We start from the raw sequence: 24,530 nt of genomic DNA, 5'->3' as shown, positions 1-24,530 counted from the left end.
ACAGGCACACACACATACATACATATAAGACATAGACACACATACATGCATACACAGACACAAACACATACATATATACACACATACAAACAAGCACATGCCCCCCCCACACACATAGATTCATAAATTCACAATCGATTAGCTATATCTTGCTCACTTTTTGTATCCACTGGATTGCAAGTCTGCAAGTCACCCACAACATTTGAATGCTTTCTTTTGACAGGGCTGATTCTAGGCACCATCAAATGTATCTTATGTGCCTCTCTAATACATAACATTTTTCTTAAGTGTTATGTAACTGAGGTATTCAGACACTTTGGACTTTAGTTTTCTTATTGGAGACAACAATAGGATCTACCTCTGCTAGAATCAAATGGAATGCTGGGAAATAGGAAACATCTGAGCCCCTGATATGTACTCAATACATGTTTGTTAATATGTCAACAGTGTGTTTTTGTCAAGATTAAAAGGGTTGTATAACGACGTGAGAAACCATAAGTAAACTTAGGTATTAGATCAGGTATAAAAATTCAATAGTTCTTAAAGTTATTTCTACATTTATTGCACACAGTCTGCCCATTTAAGCAAGGTGTTACAAAAGGCTTACAAGAGGCTGGAGAGATGCAGTAGCATCTAAGAGTCCTCCCAGCTTTTCCAGAGGACCTGAGTTTGGTCCTGGCATCTGTATCAGGTGACTTACAACTGCCTAGAACTCCAGCTCCAGGGAATCTGATGTCCTCTTTTGGCTTCTAGGATACTGACACACATGTGACATAGACTCACATGGACACATATACATAAATAAAAATAACCTTAAAAAATTAAGGAAATGCCTCACAATAACATATGCAAACAACATCCTGGTTAACATATGGATTAGAATAGTTAGGTCATTTACTGATATTTGGGGCTGTCTGTCTGTCTTTTACAGACTACTGGTTGAAGCTGGAACCTTATCTCTCCTAATCCTTAGTTTTCACAATTGCTGGGGGAGGCATTATCGCTCCTCGCATCTGAGGGGGAGTAAAGTGACTTGCCCTAGTTCTCACCACTTAGTATGTGGTTAGGCTTGTAGAAATGTCCCAGAGCCCCAGATCACAGGCCACCACCCCTAGGAAAGAGCCAGGAGTCAATTACCCCTTGGGATGAACTTCAATCACCAGGTTACCTTCTCAAAGTCAAAGCTGTGCTGAGGGGCACTAAGGCAATAACCCACTTGGCACTGGCTAGGTCTGTCCTAGATTTTGGCCCTACTGCTTTCTAGCTGTATGACCTGGGGCAGGTAACACATTTCCCTTTGGTGACTAGTCTGTAAGAAGAAACAGAGAGTCTTTATGATTCCTGCGGAGATATCGCACTGATTGCAAAGACAGGCATTGGAACATAAAGTATTGGTGTGCTAAACTAAATACGCAGGTCTGCCTTTGGTCTTGATGGCCCTGAGGCTGGAGAGGTTTGACTCAGAGAGAACGTTTGAATGTTGAAGGAGCATGTCCAAAGAGGGAAATCCATCCAAAAAAGAAAGGATTGTGCATGGAAGCAATGTGAGCCTGTGACTGCTCAACCCTTTGGACCTGGCGAGAATACACAGAGCATTGGAAAGAATGAAATTGGGGTCAGAAGGTCAGAGTTCAGCATTTCCTAGTGTTGATTTAGCTGTATCGTAACTGGATCGTTCTCCTGAGCCTCAATTTACCAGCTGAGGGAAAAAAAATGCATCAAGAATATGCAATAACAATGCATCAACAATGACGTTTCCTGTCATTGTTACAATTCTATCCCAAGTTCCAGGGCCTGTAGATGAAGGCGGGTGAAGTTGTGGGTGAGCCTAGGTTAGCTCATTAGTATGAACTGACTGGAAATACTGCGTACTTCAGAAACAACCTCGTCCCGAGGTATATGTGTATCTTTTGGAAATAAAGATCAATGCTCATCTTGATTCCATCCCTCGTATTGCAACAAACTGGAAAAACGTGTCTAAATCAGGCAAGAGTTGGATCTATCGGCGGCTCTGAGCCATCATGTGACATATACACTAAGGAAACGAATTGGGGCCTAGGATTTCCGACCATGCTGTCCCTCAAGGGATGAAAGCAAATCAGCTGTGGAAGTGCCTCTCTGACCACAGGAAGGCCGTCAAAGTGGAATAGAGAAAAGGGGAGTGGAGTAGAGGAAGGGGAAAGGAGAGGCAGAGAGGAGTGGAGAGAGAAGAGAAGGAAAAAGCATTTGCTGAGCAGCACTTCACACACTGCAAAGCCCCCCCCCCCAAAGAAAATGCTGTCCTATTCTGCTTTCCAGTCATCTTGTGATTACTAAACTATCCCGGAGGAGAAAATAAAAGTCTAGGGACCCGGAGGGATTGACAAAGGCCATGTAAAACAGACTCATTCGGGGTTCTCGTTCATTCTCCTAAGGCACTCCTTGCTGTGTGCACTGATGTGATTTCTGGGAGGTAGGACTGTCTTCGCCCAGTGTTCTAGGAATACCTTCCACACAAGACCTGTGTAACATTCCAACTGATTTGACTGACTCAAAACCTGGGGTCCAACGTTTTATACAAAGCCAGGTGCTCAATGCATGTACAGCCACATCAGTGAACAAATCTCCAAGAGTGGCTCCTTAAACTGGGGGGTCATAAAATTAGATTCCTTCATCCCTCCGCTTTGTTCTCCAGTGAGGAGATTTGGGCAAGACTGTCTACCAGATGTGATCACTAATCTTTCCAGGAATCAGTTAAGGCCATTGGTAATGGGTTTTGGTCACTCACTGAGCAATTTACACAGGGTCTGGTCTACTTAGAGAAGCTAACACTGCTTCCTTTACAACATGGGGTTGGGGGGTTGGATTTGTTTGCGACTCCTTTTGCAGAAGAAAAGACTTGGTGTTGGGGAAGTATGTAAGCTCAGCCTGTGTGAAGCAGCCTATTGCAGACGTGAATCGCCACTGAAGCCGGTTCCCAGAGTTGGCACACTGTGTGCATCTCTGACACCTCCAGACACTTCATTCCAGTTCAGCAGGAACACAACCTGCCTCAGTCCAAACCACCTGATAGTGATAGTGCCCGTAAAACAAGATAATGGACACAATGGCTTTGTAAAGGCTGACACAGTTACATTGCACCTATGCCTGTCTCATGGTTCACTCAGACAGGAAATGATAGCTATCTGGATTTGACAAGGTGATGGAACCCACCCCAGGAGAGAGTGATAGGGCAGGACTTCTGGGCCCTTAGGTGTGGGAGTTGTCCACTTGACCAGTTGATCCTTCAGGAGTGTCCTGGAATTTGCCCTGCTTAGTAACATAGCAAGTTCAAGACCACATGGAGACCATGTCTAAAAGAAGCAAAAATTGGACTAGAGAGTTTGCTGAATGGTTAAAGGTACTTGCTTGCTATTCTAGGAAACCTGAGTTCAGTAGCCAGCACATTTAGACACCTTACAAGCATCTATAATTCCATTTCCAGAGACTCCATAATCTCTGTTGGCCTTCCTAGGCACTATTCTCTCTCTCCCTTTCCCTCCCTCTCTCCTCTTCCTCTCTGTTTTACACACATGCACGTAAGCACATGCGAACACGCTATAAATAAAATCTTGTAACTGACAAAAATTAGTTGACTCAGGGATGGTCATCATTGATTTTATATCAGAGAAAAGAATTACATTTTTCAGTTTGAATTATTTGTCAGATAGCATTCATATACAATCTCTTTTTAAAAATTCTTTATTATTATTGTTATTATTATTACTATTATTATTGGTTTTTCGAGACAAGGTTTCTTTGTATAACAGCTCTAGCTGTCCTGGAACTATCTCTGTAAACCAGGCTGGCTTCAAACTCAAAAAGATCTGCCTGCCTCTGCCTCTCAAGATCTGGGATGAAAGACATGTGCCATCACTGCCCTGCTCATGTATAATCTTATTAGAAGAGTAAAATGATTAAGCATAGTAACATTTTTTGTAATTACAAAGGTTTTAGAGTTTTACATTTTAATTTTTCATAATCTCGTATTATAAATACAGTGTGCTTTCATCAATCACGTTATTCCCAATTACCCTCTCTTATCTTTTCCTCTTGCTCTTGCCATTAATCCCTTTCTACTAACACACCTTTTCTTGTGTGTGCCCATTTCATTTAACAAGGGTTGCTTGCATGAACATGAATGAGGATTATTTACTTGTAGCCATTTTTCAGTGGCTACACCATTGGAGGAGGATATGTCTCTCCATCCCATTGCAACAATTAGCTCCGACAGCTCCTCAGGTAGGGGTGGGGCCTCAAGTGCCCACCCCCATCCATGATGTAATGTTGATGGGCCTATCTTGGACGGGAGTCACTGCTGCCATGAGTGTATCAGCCATGCCACATCTGATGACAGCATTTCCCAGCACATCTTCCTATTCTGTAGTTCTTCCTTCAGTCAAGATGTTCTCTGCACCTGGGAGGGGGTACTACAGATGTCCCTTGTAGGGCTGAGCATGTAACTGTCATTCATTCTCTACTGTCCTCTTATGGGTCTCTAGTACCTGCAGCCCACTGTAAATAGAAATGTTTCTGACCAAGGCTGAGAGCATTAATCATACCTGAGTGCTGTCTGACACCTCCCTACAATATTTTTTTAGTTAAAAATCTTGTTTATCATAATGTGTAAATGGTGTGTGTATCTGGGCATGCACCTGCTATGGAGTGCATGTGGAAGTCAGAGGAGAATTGTGTGGAGTCAGCCCCCTCCTCCTCCCTTTATGAGGGTTGCAGGGATTGAGCTTGGGTTGTCAGGCTTGCTCTGCAAGCTCTTTACCTGCTGAGCCATCTCTTTGGACCCAGACTTTTTAATTAATGAACAAAAAAATCTGATACCAAAAAGAAGTCAACCTATGAAAAATGTATCTCATTCTAAATACCCCTTTGTTTGGTTTTGTTACTGTTGTTTTGTTTTTGCTTTTTGATGCAGGCTTTTTAACCCAAGGTTACCTCAAATGTTCTACAAAGTCAAGAATAACCTTGAATTCCCGGTCGTTCTGCCTCTATGTCCAGAGAGCTTGGGATTCCAGACATGTACCACCACTCTCCACTGAATACTCTTCCATTAAGTATTTACAGAGTGCCTCTATATTCCATATGTATTTCTAAGCAATAGAAATACAGACTTGGATGAATAAAGCAGAAACAGTCTCCAAACAACAGACTGTATATTTAGTGAGGGGGAGAACAAAAGAGAAGTTGCACATGGAAGACACAGCAGGGTTTCCTGAGGTCTCTCTAAGACTCTATTAAGCAAAGTGCAAAGGCCGCAAGGTCAAGCATGTGCTGCTCAGTGGAGGTGATGCTGGAGTTGAGTCGTGAAGGGTTGTACCTGTGACAACTGAAAGGAACGTTCCAGACATCATTTGAAATGGTATTGTTGTGTGAATTTAATTGAGCATCCTTGGAAAAGCAAAGTGGCCAGAGTAGCCGGAGCAGAATGTGAAATGATGGCCACATATCAGCAGGGGAACCTGCTGGACATGAGGTTCTAACTCCACAGGAGACGGGGAGCCACTGGAGGGGTCTGATTACAAGTGCCACAGAATCCGACTTAGGCTCAAAGTGATCACTCCAGCTGCTATGAAGAGAGCAGAGTAGAGGATGAAAGGTTGTGGCTAGAAGAGCAAATGACTCATAGGTTATCCAGGAGTTTAGAAGTTAAGCAACCAATAGTCCATATTTTTCGGTCCAATTGAAGAGAACTCTCTGGGCTAACTTAATGCTATAGGCTTGAACTATGGGAGGATGAGTTCAGGAAAGTTTAAACTTGGCTCAAGGTTACAGGCCTACTTTACCTGTTTCTAACACATCGGAGAGGCAGATTTTCCTTCCAGCTGTTTCACACAGCCAACCCTTTTATACCTCGAGCTTCAGGTCCTTTATGTTGAGACCCTTCTTCTCCTACACAAACTCAACACCTTCCTTCTCGGTATCTGAGTCTAGACTCTCGATGCAAGGCTGGATATGAAGCATAATTCTTCTTGTTCGGTACCACTGTAGAGTGACGATGTTGTCAGCAATTAGTTGTGTCTTTCACAACAGCGGATTGAGAAGATATTAAACATTCTCAACCCAAACTGATGATGATAGCTGAATCACCAAAATACTTGATCTAATCATCACAGGCTGCATATGTGGACTGAAATGGCACACTACTCCAATGGACAGTACTATAGAACAACACAACAACAAATCCCTTTACTCTCACTCAAAACAGCATCATCAAGGCTTGCTCAGAGCTCGCTTCTTTACCAGGTACTATGAAGCAACCGATGTCTAGTGTAAGACTTCAGTCCTTTCCTTAAAGAATACTAATTGGTGCATTGGGGGAAAGTTGTCATTGTGGGTATTTCTGTAGAAGAATACAGTTTGGCTGTCTTCTTGCACTTTCTGTAATTCAAAATAAGTTCATGCAGCCATACTTGGGAAAGGCTCCAATTAATTCACCAAAATGCTCCGAAATGATCAGGTCAAGGGCTTCTTGGTAAATAAGGGAGACCAGAGGCTTGGAAAAACCTTTGATTCTCCTAAACACTGGAACTTTTTTTGTCATAGTTTTACAACATTAATGTGTCCTATTTGGGAGTGTATGGGGTGACCTGGAACTACTCTGGGGGTTCATGTTCCTAGAATGTCTGGGATCTAAAATCCCAAGGAAACATACATTTCTTCTGCCTGAGATGTCTTGCTAATCTCCAGAGGTGCTGGGGACTGAACCCAGGGCCTTGAGTGCTCATCAAGAGCCTTAACATTGAGCTAGACTCTTAACCTTCTTGTTACTCAGTGCTATGAGTCAAATTTTTATCTCTCCTTGAAAGCTGAACTCAAATATTACCCGTGTGTCATGACGATCCTTGTCCCTAATGTCTGTGAATTGGGCCATCATCCTGCCCTCGGGTATTGTGTCTGTTCTTTTCTTGCATGGTTGAAATGCATGTACCTGCCATTTTCTGTCCCCAGCTGCGTTTCCTGAGGTTGAGGTCATGCCTAACTCACCTGATTACTCTGCCTTGTGACTTACAGGGTTTTTGCTCCATGTTAGCTCAGTGTGCAGCTTGCCATTCCTTGGTGACTCTGTATGGCAGGCCCCAGGTTCAGCTGCTCTGACAGGGATACAAAATAAGAATGGCTAAAACAGCAGAATGGTTTCCTTCTCATTTACATAGCCAAAGTCGCCATAACAAGAGAATGGTGTAGTACCATACTGCATAGTTCTGGAAAGCCAGCCCTGCCCCTCTCAGCTAACACCTCCTCCAGACTGTAGCTGTAGCCATGTTGTTTGTGTGTCACACTGCTGGGTGGAGGACAGATGCTGTGAATAGTAAATAAGAAAGTTTTTGTAAAGTACACATGATAATTATTTTAAAGTAAGATATGTAGGTATAAAACAGAACAGAAAGCAGGTGAGGGAAGTGTCTGTGAGTGCTACCCGTCAGCCAGGGGAACCGAATTTGATTCTAAGCTTCTTGGAAACTAAGCAGAAAAAGAGAACAGGTTGGGTCAGTACATTTCTCTTTCTAAAGAGATAAAACTTGTGAAGTCATCTGCTGCAGAAACCGACTTTTCATGATTATTAAAATGAAAATATCATTTCCCCTCATCTGGAGTTTAAGCTTCAGCACAACTCTCTTACTGAGGAGTGAGAGGGGAAGGTGGAAGGTGGAAAGGAAAGGGGGAAGAGAGGAGAGAGCATGCAAGAGAGCCACGAGCAACTAGAGAGCAAGCTACCAAACTCCTCTAAGGCACCCTGCCCAGACTCTCAGCACTGCCTGCACCCCCACCCCACCCACTCCCCACTCTCAGGTCTTGGCTGGGTATCTGGCTTCCACTGTTGTCCTCTATCAAAAATGCTATCGTGAAGGACAATTGTAAATCAGCCCTGCCTGTTTCTCTGCTCCAGTATTTATACACTAGACATTCTTAATCATCTGGAACACTTGACCTTGACCAAATCATGTCCTTTATTTCTTTTGCATGAAATTTTACTGTTTTGTTCCTGATCTTGAAATGTTCTTTCTTGATTTCCCTTTGGATTTCTTGGGCTCCATTCTTCTATTAAACATGGGCATCTTCCTGGCTTTTTTTCTGGATTCCTCCCTGTGTCCCCCTTCTCTCCCTCCCTTTCCTGACTCCCTTCCTCCCTTTCCTTTTAAACTCTTTCTTTTTTCTCTCTCTTTCTAGGAGCTGACATCTACCCTTATGATTTTAATTTATTCTCTAGATTTTAATAATTCCCAATTTTCTTCACACTACAATACTTACTTGAGTCTATTCTTTTATATTTTGGAAATTAAACTTTAATTAATTATATGCATGTTTGTTTGTGTGGGTGTATATGCATAGGCATGTAAGATGCCACTGGAGTCCAGGAGAGGCCACTAGATCTTCTGGAGCTGGAATTATAGGTGTTGCGAGCCCCCAGGGTGGATGCTGGGAACGGAACCCTTGTCTTCTGCATCAGCACCAGTTCCTTATTTGAGGTTGGAATTTATTTATTCAAAATATATCCTGAATTTTTTAATTACAAATGTTTCAAACAAGCCAATGGTTTTACCCTCCTTACCTTTTTTTATTCCTTTTGTGTTTTGCATTTCAGTGAAGGCCTCTACCTTCTACTCAAAATTTCAAGCCTAAAGGGTAGTGGGGTTGGATGTGATCAAGATATGTTGTGAGTAGGTATAAAACCGTGAAAGAATAGATAAAAAATATTTTATAACAATCCTTGTCATTCTCTTTAACTTTCCCCTTCTCTCGCCCGCTCTCCAGTCTCAACAGCATTCAGACTCGGGCTATCCCTACTTCCTAAATCTCCCTTCAACTCCTCTATGGATCTTATCCCCAGTGTCACTGCCTGTGAGCCCCTGGAATTCTGTTGTAACTCATAGCCAAGCTCCTTGCCCCAGGCTTGCCATTCTCCACAAAGTGCCCCAAGTGATCCTTCTGAAGACACATTCTGAGCTTGTCTTAAACCGTAAAATGCAGTGGCTCCCAATAGAGCTCTAGTTTTATACTGAAGGCTAACTGCCCCTGGCAGAGCCAACTCCTACTGGTCTTCTGTCTTACCTCTTCCTCCCCAAACCACAGAGGACATCCTCTCTGACTGAACCACTTCTCAATGGCACTCGGTCATCTTGTGTGCTGTGCTTATCCATCCACACATCCTGGCTTATCAGCTTTCTATTCTCACCTTCAAACAATATATTTGTATTTTAAAAATAATTTTTACTTATTCTTTGACAATTTCATTCGTGTATGCAATGGATCATGATCATATTGTGGGATTTTTTAAAAAATGATTTGTTTTGAGGCGTATGGGTGTTTTGCCTGCATGTATATATGCACATACACAGGGTATCAGATCTCCTGGGTCTGCAGTTACAGCTGCCATGTGAGTACTGAGAATTGAACCCAGGTCCTCTAGAAGAGCAGCCTCAGAGACATCTCTTTAGCCCTGTCCTTTATATATTTATTCAACAAACACGAACTGAGTGCATACTAGGTGCCAGGCACCATACAGTCACTTGTAACATAGCAGCAAACAAGGTGCACATGGTCTCGGCCCCCACAGTGCTAGCCAAAGATGCCTTCCTTGATTTTTCAAGAGTGTATGTCTTCTGTGGCACTGTCTCCACGTGGAACTGTTTTCTGTGTATTTTAGTCAAGATCAACTATTTATTTCTACAGATGCTGTTAACAGATATTTCAGAACTGCAAGATACAGGGTCTCTATTAGTACTACTTAACTACTTACTGACAAAGGGAAGACACCCATAAAACGAAGTGTTATGGCTGTGTTCCAATAAAACTTTATTGATGTCCAGACAGATTTGGCCAGTGGCCATAGCACTCAGCGCTGAACAGCAAGAGTTAGATATTATTGTTTACTTTTGTATCTGCAGTGTAAGCACAGAATTTGACATTAAGACATACCAATAAAGGTTTGCTAGATAAACAAGTGAAGGATAAACAAACAAATGAGGGTTGACCTGCTTCCTGTTTTTCCTTTGTTCCATATGTCCTCAGTCACAGTATGCTCCTCATTTACTCTTTGTATTCAGTGGCTGCAATCATACCTGCAGTTGGTGCTTCACCTGCAGTGTTCATCTAAACAGTTCATTCAGTAAACGCCATATCATCATTTGGGTTCCTTTGTTAGGAGTAGTTGAGTATTCAATCCTGTGACCCTACCTCCAATCATTTCCTACAGCAAGCAAGCCTTTTTTCTTTCTAGGTGTGACTGCTACCTTTTGTGTTATCCATCACCTACCACAGACTTCGGTAATTTTATTTGTATGCTTGTGGATGTATAAGTGTGCGTCAGAGACGTTGTGGGTTGGGTTTAAGACTACTGCAATAAAGCAAAGCAAATGCTACATTAAAGTGAGTCACAAATACACACATTATATATGTGTGCATACATATATACTATATACGTCTACATATGTATACACATGTACACATAGATGTGCTTTTGTGTACCCTCGGCTGACATTAAACACACTATGTAGCTGAAGCAGGTTTTGTACATCTGACAATAGCCTGTAAAGACGTGTCTCTTCCTAAGGTCTATTTGGTTTAATAAAGAGCTAGGCAGGAGAGAATAGATGGGACTTCTGGGGGAGAAAGAGGAACTCAGGGTTAGAATCTAAGCTCACGGGAAATGCCAGCAAGACTCTGAGCAAGTCGGACATAATGAATGGAGGAGGCATAAAAAGCAGAACATATAAGAAAAGGTTAATTGAAGTTAGAAGAGCTAGTTTGGAACAAGCCTAAGTTAAAAGCCAAGCTTTCATAATTAATAATAAGTCTCCATGCTATTATTTGGGGTCTGGCGGTACAAGGAAAGTCTGATTACACTGTATTCCAGAGTGCTGGGATTACAGGCATGCACCACCACACCCCGTTTATGTGGTTCTGGGGATCAAGTGCAGGACCTTGCACGTGTTCACTATGCACTCTACCAACCACACTATAAAACCTGCTCCCACACTGACATTTTGTTTTCCTAGTGGATGTTCTTGCCTCAATTTTGATAGCTGTTGGCTGACCAGCTTGGTGGGTGGTAATAGTTGGGAGAGCTGCAGCAATTTCTTAAAACAAAATAATTCTTGGAATATTGGGCTAAAAGCATTAATGGACTTCTTCCTTCATGAAAGTTATCCCTGTAGTACAAGAAACTGCTTAATTACATTTTTTTCTCTTCTTCTTCTTCTTCTTCTTCTTCTTCTTCTTCTTCTTCTTCTTCTTCTTCTTCTTCTTCTTCTTCTTCTTTTTCTTTTTTCAATACAGGGTTTCTCTGTATAACAGTCCTGGCTGTTCTGAAACTCCCTCTGTAGACCAGGCTGACCTCAAACTCACGGAGATCCACCTACCTCTGCACCCAAGACTGTCTTTTTTTGAGACAGTCTTACTGCATAGTCCTGGCTGTCCTGGAATTCACTACGTAGACCAGATTAGCCTAATGCTCTCCCTCCTGCTGGCATTAAAAGCATAGGTACTGTGCCTGGCTGACTGAGAACATCAGGTGTTCTTCTCAAAGAAGAACTGCTTTCCCTTCTAAATTTACATAATATTTCAGAGACTTCATGGTTATTTAACAGTGTTCATAGCTTCTTTGCCAAGAGTAGATGGGACTGTTCCAGACCCCAGGAACATGGGTTTCTGTGAGGAAACCTCAGAAATCTACGGGACCTCCTGTAGTAGTCCAGTACTTATCCCTAGCATAGGTGTGGACTTTGGGAGCCCATTCCACATAGAGGAATACTTCCTGAGCCAAGACACACGGGGGTGGGCCTAGGCCCTATCCCAAAGGATACGATAGTCTCTGATGACACCCTATGGAAGGCCTCACCATCCAGGGGGAGCAGAAAGGATATGTGACAGATGGGGTTTTATTTGAGGGGGTAGGGGAGGACGGGTGGGAGAAGGGAACTGGGATTGTCATGTAAAACAATCCTGTTTCTAATTCAAATAAAAAAGGTTGGGAAAAAAAACGCCACTTAAAAAGCAAGTCTTAACTTCGTAAATTCTGTGGTGAGATTGCACCACTCAACTGCTTCTTCAGACTCCCCATTCTCCTCCTTTTGCTATTTGCACGACATCTGCGGTCATTCCTCCACTGAAGCCCTTCAAAGTCATTCACATACACGGGGGCCAGCTTCTTCTTAACTTCTGTTAATATACAAGACCTCCCATGGGTCACAAGTGTCTCTCATGGCACCTGGGAAGGTGAACCCTTTCCAAAAGTCTCCAGTTTACTATGCCCACACCCATCGGGTGAGTTGCTTATCTATGGTCTGATACGTTTCTAAAACTAAGAACTGAGTTTTGGAATTGCTCCTTGTAAGAAAAAATAGATGCCGAGCATGGAGGGTGCAGGGGCATTTAACGCACTGTGAGTCCCCAAATGAGCTCTTAGGCACTTTGTTAATGAGCAACAATACTTGAGATAAATAAACTTACTTTGGGGGGTAGTCGTCACAATAGTGGGTTTAATCTTCAGTAAACCACTTTATAAACAGATGAACTATGGCCCAGACTTTGTCCCACTTAGCCAAGACAGCAGAGTAGATACAGAGTAACCCTTAAGGGCTCCAGGCTTTTTATAGTAGTAAGTGAGCTTTGCCTTGAACTTTGAGTTACCAGCAGCTTGTCCCCTGGCAAAAGTCAGGCTGACCTTTGAACATTTGAAGCCAGCCACTGAATTCTCTGTAGCTCTGAAAGCCCTCGATAGCCTCCTCTTCCAAGACCAGCCTGCTTTGTTTACAGTGAAAATCTGTTACTGAGTGTCAGTGTCTTCACTGGTTTTAGTGGTTAGACCTGGAGCCTTTTGTGGCTCCTGCAGTGAGGCTTGTTGTGTCACACTGTCCTTCTTTGTTATAGAGATGGCACTTTTATTTTTTCTTCATGCCCTCTGAGCTAACCTCTTTTTCATTTTCTTCTGCAGCCTCCTTCCCTCTTTCTGTATTCACAGAACTGAAGAGAGCTTGGGTTTGAAGGAATGCTGTGGCTACTTTGATCTTCTACCTAGACCATGAACACCGTCTCTGTGTCATCAATAAGGCTGTTAACTATGTTATCACCCACGGGCTTGTTGGAGTTGCACCTTCAAACTGTTCCTTTGCATTCAAGTGGCTATTTTGTGTAAGGAGCCCAGTTTTCAATACATTTCAGCCCTTGGCAAACTTTCCTCTCTAAACATAACCATTTCTAACTTTTGAATTAAAGTAAGAAATGTGTGACTCTTCCTTCCATTTGGACACATCTGGGCCACCGTGACATAATTTCAATGCTCTTGTGTCTCAGATAAGGGGGAGTCCCAGGAAGAGGGAGAGAAGTGGGGAGCCAACCTACTGGTGGGACAGTCAGAACTCACACGGCATTCGTCAACTGATGTAGCTGCTTTTAAAATGAGAACCCATGACATCATGGACATTTACATCACAGATCACGGAGCAAAGAGCACAGTCACATACCTAGCAATAATGAAGTATGTGAAATATTGGCAAAATTATAAGCACGTGACACAGCTGGGCATGATGGCACATGCTTTTCAACCCAGTGGAGGCAGGAAGCAGGCATATTTCTGTGAGTTTTAAGCCAGTCTGTTCTACATAGTGAGTTCAAGGATAGAGACCCTATCTTAAGTGACACAGAGACACAAAAAGTATGCCATTGGGCAATTGGCATTGCTAGAGCAGTTTTTGTTTGTTTTGATGGTGTAGAGTGTGGGGATAGAGTCCAAGGTCTTCTAAGTACTTGACGAGTACTTCCCCATTCTGTTGTATTTCTAGTCCACTTAAAGACATGTTTGATTTAGGGCTGCTAGAACCCTTAAGCTGTAAAAGTATATTATCTACAAAACACAATAAAATGTCACACAGTGTAACAAGATATGTCTATAGGAATCCCTTTCCTATATAAAACTTTAAAACATTTTAAAATACACAAACTGAAAAATCTGCCTGCTGCAGGCGGGATGTTAGGGAAAAACCTCAATTAACTAAACATATAAATCATTTACTACTCACCGGGGAAAGTTTCAGTCTCACCAGGGCAAAGATAACTCAGATAAGGCAAAGAGAGCAAATGTCAATAAACAATTACAGTAAGTTTTTCTGAGTCTTCGAGGCAGTCGGTGATCAGCAAAGTGCTCCTGGACTTTCAGAGGAGGAAAACTCAGTCTTCGATGAAAGTGATTGGAGCAGGCTAGACGGGAGAAGAATTTGACCTGGAAGCTAGAAGGTAGGTCTGTATCTGGAGTGCAGCTATGACTCCAAAGTGCCTTGGTACAGAGAACCATACAGGCACACCTACAAGTTACTAGAAAGCAAGTTTTAATGAGGCCATGTCTAGGGAATGGCTGATAATGTGAAGTCGAATCTCTTCGAGAAGGGTGCTAAGTCCATGCTGGTGGGGAATGCATTGATAATTGGACATTAGGCTCATGAACTGTAAATGGACAGGCGTTCTGCAGTTCTCCCCATTAGAAGAGAAATCCCTTATCCTTTGAAGTAATTAGCACCAACTGGAGCATGTGAGCCAAAATAAATTACCATTGCCCAAACACAGATACAGTCAGTTCAATGGTCAAAAGACACGTGTCATTATTAGCTCCACTTACATAAACAAAACCGGGAGTAATTAGTGTTTAAAATTAGAAGAGACAAGGAGAGTTTCCTCTGGAAATTTTTATCTTATGGATCGATTTATAATGTTGATGATCCATTTGCCCTTCCCAGTCTTGGTCATGTTGCTTCATTGCTAAAGGATGATCTTTCTTTCCTGAGATTTGTGGGAGAACTCTGACTCTGTTTCATATGGAATGTTTGGGTTGAAATGAGGTGTCCTCTGCAAAAAAAAAAAAAAAAAAAAAAAAAAAAAAAAAAAAAAAAAAAAAAAAGTGTCTATGCTCTATTTCCTCCTTCTTTACCATGCCCTATAACTACTCCTCTTCTTCCTCTTCCTTCTTCATTTTTTTTTGTTGTTGTTTTGTTTTGTTTGTTTTTCCAAGACAGGGTTTCTCTGTGTAACAGTCCTGGCTGTCCTGGAATCCCCTGTGTAGCCTGGCCTAGAATTCACTGAGATCCACGTGCCTCTGCCTCACAAGTGCTGGGGTTAAAGGTTAGCCCCATTACTGCCCAGCTTCTCACATTTTCTTAACAGAGACCAAGACATATTAGTTGTTTTTCTATTGTTGTGATAAAAAACCATGACCAATCACTTCTTTTTAAGTGTTTCATTTGGCTTGTGGTTTCACAGGGTTATAGTCCCAGATGGTGGAGCAAAGGCATGGTGGCAAGAATAACCGGAACATCCACTGAAAGCTCCTATCTTGATCTACTAGCAAGAGGCAGAGTGAGAGGGCACACTGGGAATGGTGTGTGTCTTTTGTAACTTTAAAGTTCACACCCAGACACACACCTCCTTCAAGAAGACTCCACCTCTTAATCCTTTCAAACAGTTCCACCAGTTGGAAACCAAGTATTTGAGCATATGAGCCAAATGATGCCATTCTCATTCAAACTATCACACAAGGCAACTTGCTGTATCTCAATATTGATAGCAGGATCTGCCCTCGATGCCTCCAACTAGTGTAAATAATGTTGATTTGGACAGTGATGCACCACCTGTTGGAGAAGTCTCAGCAGCCCATGTAAAAGAAGGGTGGCATTTGCATTGACTTTGATATGATTCTCTACTTTAGAGTTCAAGAGTTTCAGGTTTGGTTCTTAATGAGGCAAAGTTGAGGTGATGGAACCTATAACAGGTAAAGAGTTCTTTGTGTATTTTGAGATGTTGTTTTTGGAAGGAGTTAAGGTTTTCTTATGAAAATGACTTAGTATGACATCTTGACCCTGAAGGCTGAAGAGACCATTCAGTGTTTTAGTACACTTGCTGCTCTCTCTGATGACCCAAGTTTGGTTCCCAGCATCCACATTCAGGACCTCACAACCATATGTATTTCCAGTTTCAGGGAAGCACTCACAAGCACATACGTGTATATGCACCCACACACATAGATAAAAATAAAATGAATCTAAAAAAAAAAGATAAAAATCTTGATCCTGACCCCTAACTGAGTTTCTCTCTGGCCTGGCCATCTCTCCCTCTCACATGAACTCCCATGACTCTGCTGGCATCTGTGGCGAAGTCTTCACCAGAGCCAACTGGATGTTAATGCTATGCTATTGAGCTGCTTGGACAATGAGTTAAATAAACATATTGATTTTATAAAGTTCTCCAGCCTTGGGTATTTTATTATAATAACAGATATCAGATTAATGCAGCAGTGAGACACGCCAGTGTATACTTTGAAGTCATCCTTGACATTTCCTCAACATGTCATATTTCCATCTAGGACTGAGCTTCACTGTTGGACTTAGGGGTCAGGAAGCCAGGGGTCAAACCTGTCATGGAGCTACTGAGGAGCAGAGAGGAAACACAGTATGATAGCATAAAGAGGACACTGGCTAATGGTTGGACAAGACTGAGTCTCAGCTGTGTCATGCACTTCTATGTAGACCTGGTTAAGCCACTTGTTCTCTGGGTCTTAGTTTCCCTGTTCATAAAATTAAGAACTTGATTGGACTACCTTTCTTTACTAGGATCCATGTAGATTCTTATTGGTTGGTGGTGTTTGGGTTTTTACCATTGTAACACAATAAGTCTTTTGCTTTTCCCTTTCTACCCAGTGGCCTGGAAAAGATGTGGTTATTGAAAGATATAGTGCTTAAACATTTTTGTTCTTCCTTTGCAAAAAGTGTGAAAGTATTTCCCATATTTCCTTTCCCCAAAGATTGTCACTTAAAAACACATAATTGATTTACAGTACACAGAAGGCCTTATGCAAGGCATGGGAGAACCCACAGGTCATTAAGAAAGACTGAGAATCAAACATAAAGTGATGGGATCCGGGAATATGACCTAGAGCTGAGAGAGGAGTTTGCTTAAAATGACATATTACACACAGAACAATTCAGGCCTCCTGCTTTTAAATACCCATGACTTTTCCCTTTTGCCTTTAGAATGTTCAATCTTGAATTGGGGCTTACAGATGGATTAAGACATGCCCATTTTCATCTAAAGATTCAAAGCTTGATCACAAGTCAGAGTGGACATGTTGTATTTCTGGGGCTGAGTTACCTCACTCAGTATGTTTTGTAGTTCGATCCATTTACCTGAAAATTTCACGGTTTCATTTTTATTTACAGCTGAGTAGAATTCCATTGTGTGTGTGTTTCACATTTTCATCATTCATCCATTGGTTGACAGACATCTAGGCTGCTTCTATTTCCTCATTATTGTGACTACAACAGCAATGAACACGGGTGAGCAAGTACGTCTACAATAGGATATAAAGTGGGCAGACACTAAGGAGTTGGTATAGTTGGGTCCTTTGGTAAACTTATTTTTATCTTCTCCACACTGGTTTCTACTGTGGCTACATCAGTTTGCTGTTCCACCAGTAGCAGATGAGACTTCACGAGCGTTTGTTGTCAGCTATTTTCTTGATCTTTGTCATTCTGTCAGTGATAAGATGAAATTTCAAAGTAGTTTTAATTTACATTTCCTTGATTGCTAAAGACAGAAACCAAAGATAGTTCTTAGCTGTAGCTATTTTTTACCTTTTCTTTTTGAGAATTCTCTGTTTGGTTTCATAAAACATTTTTAAATTGGGATATTTGTTTTTTGATTTTTGTGCTTTGAATTCTTTGTATAGTCTGGCTGTTAATCCCCTCTCAGATATAGAGCTGGCAAAGACTCTTATTCCCTGATTTCCTCTGCTCTCAACTGATATTTTCTTTTTAATTTTTATGGGGTCCCAATTGCCAGCTGCTGGCCATAATTTCTGCGAGAAAAGGGTCCTGTTCAGAAAGTCCTTTGTTGGGCTATATCTCTTGGGGTTCTCCATATGCTTTTCTCTAGCAGTTTCAGTGCTTAAGGTTTCACAATGACTTATCTGATCCATTTGGAGTTGATTTTTGTGCATGGTAATAGATATAGGTCCAGTTTCATTCTTCTACACATGGACATCCAGTTTCCCCAGCATCATTTGTTGAAGATGTTGCCTTTTCCCCTGTATGTGTTTTTGTCATCTTTATCAAATCTCAGATGGCTGTAATTATATGAGCTTAAGTTTTGGTCATATGTTCTGTTTTCATTGATCTACATGTCTGTATTTTGTACTAACATCATGACATTTTTATTACTATATTTCTAGCACTATTCTTTTGCTCAGGATTGTGGCTATCTGGGTTTCTTTGGTGTTTCTATTTGAATTTTGTGGTTATTTTATATCCACATGAAGAACTTCATAAGAATTTAAACAAAGATTTTATTGAATCTGTAAACTGCTTTTGGTAGGATGGCTATCATCCCAGTATTGATTATACCAATACATTTTAAGGCCTTCTCAAAGGAGGAACCAATTGGGTAAACCTAGGTAAGATCCCACAGGTGGGAAAGGTCACAGATCCTAGAGGAGAACCTTCTAATGTCATTTTCCTAAATCTATAGCTTCCAACTATAAATATATTATACATATATTTATATAAACCTATATAAAAATATAAACGTTACACCCACAAATAAGTGTAGCTCTCACCCCTCAAAAATAAGCTTATTTTTTGCAGCAGACCCAGGCCACTACAGAGATTCATGAGTGCTCAAAATGCAAAAAAATAAGTGGCCATGGGGAACCCAGCCATAATTGTTATATCTATAACACAACCCATACTCCTATGACTCAGAAAACAACTTGCAAGAGGAGGTATAAAAAGTGAAAGAACCGGAGAATCTGAACACCTGCTGTGAAATAGTGTCTTTTACACATGATAGGGATACTGCACCCATGAACAGTATAGCTATCTGCACAAGACCTGCAACAATGACCACACATGGATGGGGAAAATTGTCACATGGTCCTACCCTCAGATGAAAAGCTGCAAACCATCAATGGCTGAGAAGAGAAGGAGAATTAGTTTTCTTCAGGGATGAGCCTCTGTATAGGTAGTTGAATTCTAAGCAGTTATCCTTAAACTCATGCATATATGGATAATATTATCCTAGCCAATAGGTGTGTGTGTCTGTGTCTGTGTCTGTGTATCCATTATACACATAATAACAATAATAATTATAGAAGAAGAGGTCACAAATTCAAGAGGGGTAGGGAACAGGAGCAGACTTGGAGAGGAGAGGAAGGTATGGAAATGATGTCATACATTGTACTTGTGCATGAAATTCTTAAAAAAAATAAAGTGTACTTTAAAGATTTATTTTTAAATCTCTCTGTGTGTTTGGGGATCGTCCATATGAGTGGGGGTATCTGTGGAATCCAGAAGAGGGTGTTAGATCTCATGGAGCTGCCGTTACAAGTGATTGTGGGCTCTGGATGGAGAGGCTGGGAATCAAACTTCAGTCCTCTGTAAGAGCAGCACATGCTCTAAACTACTGCGTCATTCCTCAAGCCTAGAACATTTCTACTTTAATTAAAAATGTCAATGGAGCTTGGCACTGGTGCAGAGTGCTTAGATCTCTAGCCAATATTTTTTGTCCTGACAACATTCATTTTATAGATGTTTTTGAAAGTCATTTGTTACTTTTTTGTTTGTTTGTTTTGTTTTGTAGTAACGCCAGTCTCCCTGCCTTGCAAACACACAAATGATTGGGAAGTCTGTTTATTTGCTTGTCTGTATAAAAACTTAAGACTCATTTCCAATACCCCCTACTCTGTGTTTCTTTTCATTGGAACATCTGTATTCTACATCACTTCACCGATTCTTTCTTAGCAATTATCTCAGACATTTTTCACAATCCTGTGTGCCGGCTCATCTCCTTTATTACAAAGTTGTAAATGCTGCAAACTGGGAACGACTTTATTTTCAGGGACATAAATGATGCTCAGGTACATTTTGTTGGATGCATAAATGAAGAAAACACTTCATCCTTATCTCAGTTGTGGCCTCAGTGATGGGACACCGGGTAGAGGCCTCTGTTTCATTCTATATATAGAATCAGAATGGATAAAGAATGGACCAGACTCAAGGTATAGACCAGTGGCAGAGGGCTCACCTAGTGTGTGCTACACTCTGCTAGAATGGGCAGATCTATTGGCTATGTCTGCATCAAGTTTCTCATCTTCCATCTTGGTTAAGGAAAAGTTTATCCATGGCCACTCATGGGTAGGTTGAGAACACCCAGTGACCCTGCCAGGAAATGGGGGAAAGAGCAAGAAGACAATTCATAAACTTTGGGTTGCCTGACTCAGCATGAGGGCATCCATGAGCCAACCCCCCACTGACTTTGGTCAGGGTCCTGGATCTGTGCTCCATGCATTAACACAGGTCAGCTTCACCACTGGGAAGGCAATTTGGCAAAGGTGAGACAGGACCTGGGCCTGAAATAGCTTTGACAGGAGCTGGAAACAATATTCTCTTTGCTCAGGGGCTTAGGGGACAAGAGAAGTAGCAGAGAACACAAAAGGTCATCTGACTTCTGTCCTATACCTTGGACAGGCAAGCACAGGGGAGAGCTCACAGATGGTGGGGAAAGACACTCTGGCATCAGGGTGGGAGTGACAGGAAGTCCTGTAAACAGGAAGGAAATGAAGGTATGGTGTGGAGTATAGAGAAGACTGAGGGAAGGGAAGGAAGGAAAGAAGGAAGGAAGGGAGGGAGGGAGGGAGGGAGGAGGAGGGGGAGGGAGGGAGGGAGGGAGGGAGGGAGGAGGGAGATTAGGAGGAGGAAAGCTGAAGCATCCAGGGAGAAACCAAATGGATGGGGTGAGAGAAAAACTTAGACAGGCAAGAAGGAATGGGGACAAGATGCAGGACAACTTCAAGCATGCCTATGCCACTCAGCTCAAGAGGCTTGCTTTTGTCAGCCTGGCATGAGGAAGATCTGGGCACAGAGGAAAATGCGCTGACTCCTGCCCAGGGCCATCGGAGGACAGAAACAGATCAATTAGCCTGGGTGGAGTGCCACTGCCAGTGGTGAGTGGCTGGCTGAGCCAGGCCAGGCCAAGGACTCTTACATGATCACTGTGCTGTTAAAGGGCCAGTGGCTGCAGGGCAAGCCCCACCTTTTACCTTGAGAACGCCCCTGTGGTCACACCCCTCTGCTGGCCTGGAAGTTAGTTCTGTTCCGGGATCAGCTGAGGACCCAGTTAGACTTAGCCCCTAGGAGTTTGAACAGGTTTCAAGGACCCCCTAGGATTAAGCACAGCCCAGTACAGTCAATCTGTATGTAGGATAATCTTCCGCCATGTTTGTGGGTGGAGCAGTAGTCATTTGGAGCAGGATAGTCCCATAGATCTTCGATCTGTAGAAAAACATGTTCCAAGGAGAAAGTTTTCTGCGCAAGAGACCTTTGAAACAAACTCTAGGCCAAAGCTAGGACTCATAATCCAGACATTTGGTATTTCCTCACCTACTTGTGAACATCTGCCTTGCATGGCCACTGTGATGGGGCTTGAGGATACAGACAAGAGCAGACACACATTTGGGGTCCTCCTGGGAGAACAGTGGTAAATGCAGCTCCCCCTGCATTAGAGCTCAGAAGGGAGCATGGCTGGTTCTGTTGTGAGGCAAGCAAGGTATTTAGGAAGGAGACAGACATTTGAGGGAAGCCTGAAAGGCTGAGGAGGACCCGCAAGGCAAAGTGGAGGAATCCAAAGTAAGGCAGGTAGAGGTGAAAGGTGAAAGGTGAAAGGTATGAATTCACATGGAAGTTGGATGGTAGCAGGCAGGGCAGGCCAGACAAGGCATATAGGTGAAGAAGAGATAAGATCCAAACAGGCATCTGTGAGGGCTGATTGCGGACATGTTAGTTAGAAAGAGCTTAAAGGAGTGCATATCATATGTCATCTGCTCAGTTGACATTTTCCAAGACTATTTGTGTATAAAGAAATCTGTATGAATTGGACAAGTTGGAAGGGCACCAAGAATTGGGCATAGAAAAAGGATGCTAAGGCAAGGCAAATGCTCTACCCCAGGAGCACTAAGGCAGGTGTTCTCACTGGTAGCTTTCTCTTGTAGAGGCCTTCCCCTTTACACCTGCTCCGGCATCTTCCATTGCTTCCCTATCACCTGAACCATGGTCTGCTTTCTCTCTGAGGGGTCTCCTCAGCACTGACCTTCTGGCTCATCTCCCTAGAGCTAGGTCATCAGGCCTTAAGAACTTACTGTCAGTGCCATCTCCCTCAAAAACAAGCATTTAAACAGTTGGCTCATCATTGAGACAGGACCATAAACAGTAAAAGTACCCTTCCCCCCATTTAAAAGCAAGAGCTTAAACAGTGTAAGATTTCCCCTCACCTCTGTTAACATTTGTCAATCAAGGTATTTTTCTTGGAGCTGATGAAGAGGAGGATTGTAAGCTCAAGTCTCACCTGTACTATATATACACTGAGAGCAAAACAGCAACACCACCACCACCAAAAAAGAGCATTTGCCTAAGTTAAACACATAGATGTGTACATTGCACTGACATTCTTATTTATAGCAAGAACTAACGTATACTTTTTTCTTTTAAAGACCTATTTTCTAATTTATTTTATATGGTATGGGTGCCTCAAATTTATCCATGTATTCCATAGGTGTGCAGGTAATCCTAGAGGCCAAATGAGGTCACTGGATTCTCTGTAACTAGGGTTACAGGTGGCTGTGAGCTGCCTGATGTAGGTGCTGGGAATCAGTTCTCAGCTTGAGTTCTCTGCAAGAACAGTAAGCTCTCTTAACTGGGGAACTGTTTCTCCAGCCCCAACATATAGTGTTTTTTTTATTTATTTTAAAATATTTTGTGAAAACAACTTCAATTCCACATCATCTTATTTTGAAGTGTAGCATTCTATAGACTGGGTATCTTGCCACTTGCTTTACTGTTGATAATACATTCATGATGATTTGACAAGTTTGATTACACAAGTGGCACTGTCACAGACAGGCTCCTGCATGAATCCTTACATATATTTTGCCACTATTGTTATAGCGTGGATTCCTAGAGGTTAGATGGGTTAAATCTAAGAAACCATGCATTTATAATCTTATCAAGAATTGCATCATTCTTTTCCCGAAGATCATACTGGTCTATACTCCAACTGGCAATTGTTTGATTGTCTATTGTTCCAGCAGTGGAACTGTCACAGCGTGCGACAGGTACTGAATTCCCGAAACAAGATCTCCTGTCTGCTGCCACCATAAGAGCAGTGCCTAGCACAGGGTGAACACTCGCTAGGTATTTGCCATTGGAGTTAGTTCAGCACATTGCCTAAGTAGAGAACCATTCAAGTTTTTAACAGCTTGTTCAGTACAGAAGATGAGTTGAAAAGGTGAGAAGAGGCTCTGAACTGGTCTTCCTGGGCTTTGCCTCCATTCCCTGCGTACTCTGCCATCTTGAAATCTTAAATTTAAATGTGTTGATTCACTGTCCACCACACTACTTTCCCTGTGGGACAAAAACAAAAAAACATAAAACAAACAAAAACAAAAACAAAAAAAAAAAACGTGACGAGGAATGTTCTCTGTCTTCAGAGACTAATGACAATGGGCTCAGATAAGGAGGCACACTCACTCACATGCCCACTGGGAGTGAGATTCGCAGCTTTCTGAGGTGATGTTCACTCGGCTGTTTAATGCCTGAGGGGTTCCCGGGAAAAGAAACAGGCATTGCTCATAAGGCGGGTTGTTACTTCTTTTCAAGCGTTCCCCCTCCTCAATGAGGATGGAAACTCTATAGAGGATGGACTGAACCCTTTTTAGTACCCATCACAGCAGCAAGGGTGGTGAAGGGCTTCAGAGGTCACTCAATATACACATAGCAGGGACACATGTTGAGACTAGTTTTGGTCTAACTTTAGGAAATTTAAAGCCACACCTCCTAGAAATGAATTGATTAGATTGCTATGGGAATGTTGATTTCAGTCAAATTTACCTTTGCAAATGATGAGCTGTCTTAGGCCGGAACAGTGCTAGCTACTCCTGCACACTTCCCCAGGTCAGGCCTCTTGAATCAGGGTGGGCCAGAGAGAAATGTCTCGGGAAATGGGATTGCAGAAGGTAACAGTTATTGGAACAATTTGGCCCCAAAGCCAAGGATGCCTCAATCAATATGCATGACTTTCAAAATTCCTATTTTAATCACCGAAACGGAAATGAAATTCCCGATGTAGCTTTTAGTTAAAAAAATAAATTACAAGTGGTATATGATATTCATGCATACCATTTCCTCTGAAGTTCTTTTTAAGAATTGAAGAAAATAACCATATCACATACTGGAAAGAAACTAGCCTGAAAGTCCAGAGATTTAGTTTCATGCCTTAAATCTGCCACCAGGCAACTATGGGATCAAAAGCTCTAGGTTGCCGCGCCACCTTCCCTCTTTCCACTCGTATATGGAACTGACGAGCTGGTGATTTGTGAGTTCCCCTCAACCTCCCTGAGGCTGAGTCCTATTTAGTGTCAAGAACTCATCCACCCATCCTTTCACCCATGCATCCTTTCCACAGATATT

General features: G+C 42.2%; 1 long non-coding RNA gene across 1 annotated transcript; it reads left to right on the top strand.

The window, feature by feature from the left end:
• The first annotated feature begins 4,951 nt into the window (after positions 1–4,951).
• LOC118238801 lies at positions 4,952–13,280 on the top strand. Its single transcript, XR_004769967.1, has 2 exons — positions 4,952–6,276; positions 12,968–13,280. It is a non-coding gene; the product is annotated as an uncharacterized LOC118238801 (long non-coding RNA).
• Positions 13,281–24,530: the final 11,250 nt, after the last annotated feature.

The sequence above is a fragment of the Cricetulus griseus genome, chromosome 4 (assembly GCF_003668045.3).
Source record: "Cricetulus griseus strain 17A/GY chromosome 4, alternate assembly CriGri-PICRH-1.0, whole genome shotgun sequence".
Classification (NCBI taxonomy): Eukaryota; Metazoa; Chordata; class Mammalia; order Rodentia; family Cricetidae; genus Cricetulus; species Cricetulus griseus.
This window is presented reverse-complemented; position numbering and strand designations above follow the sequence as displayed.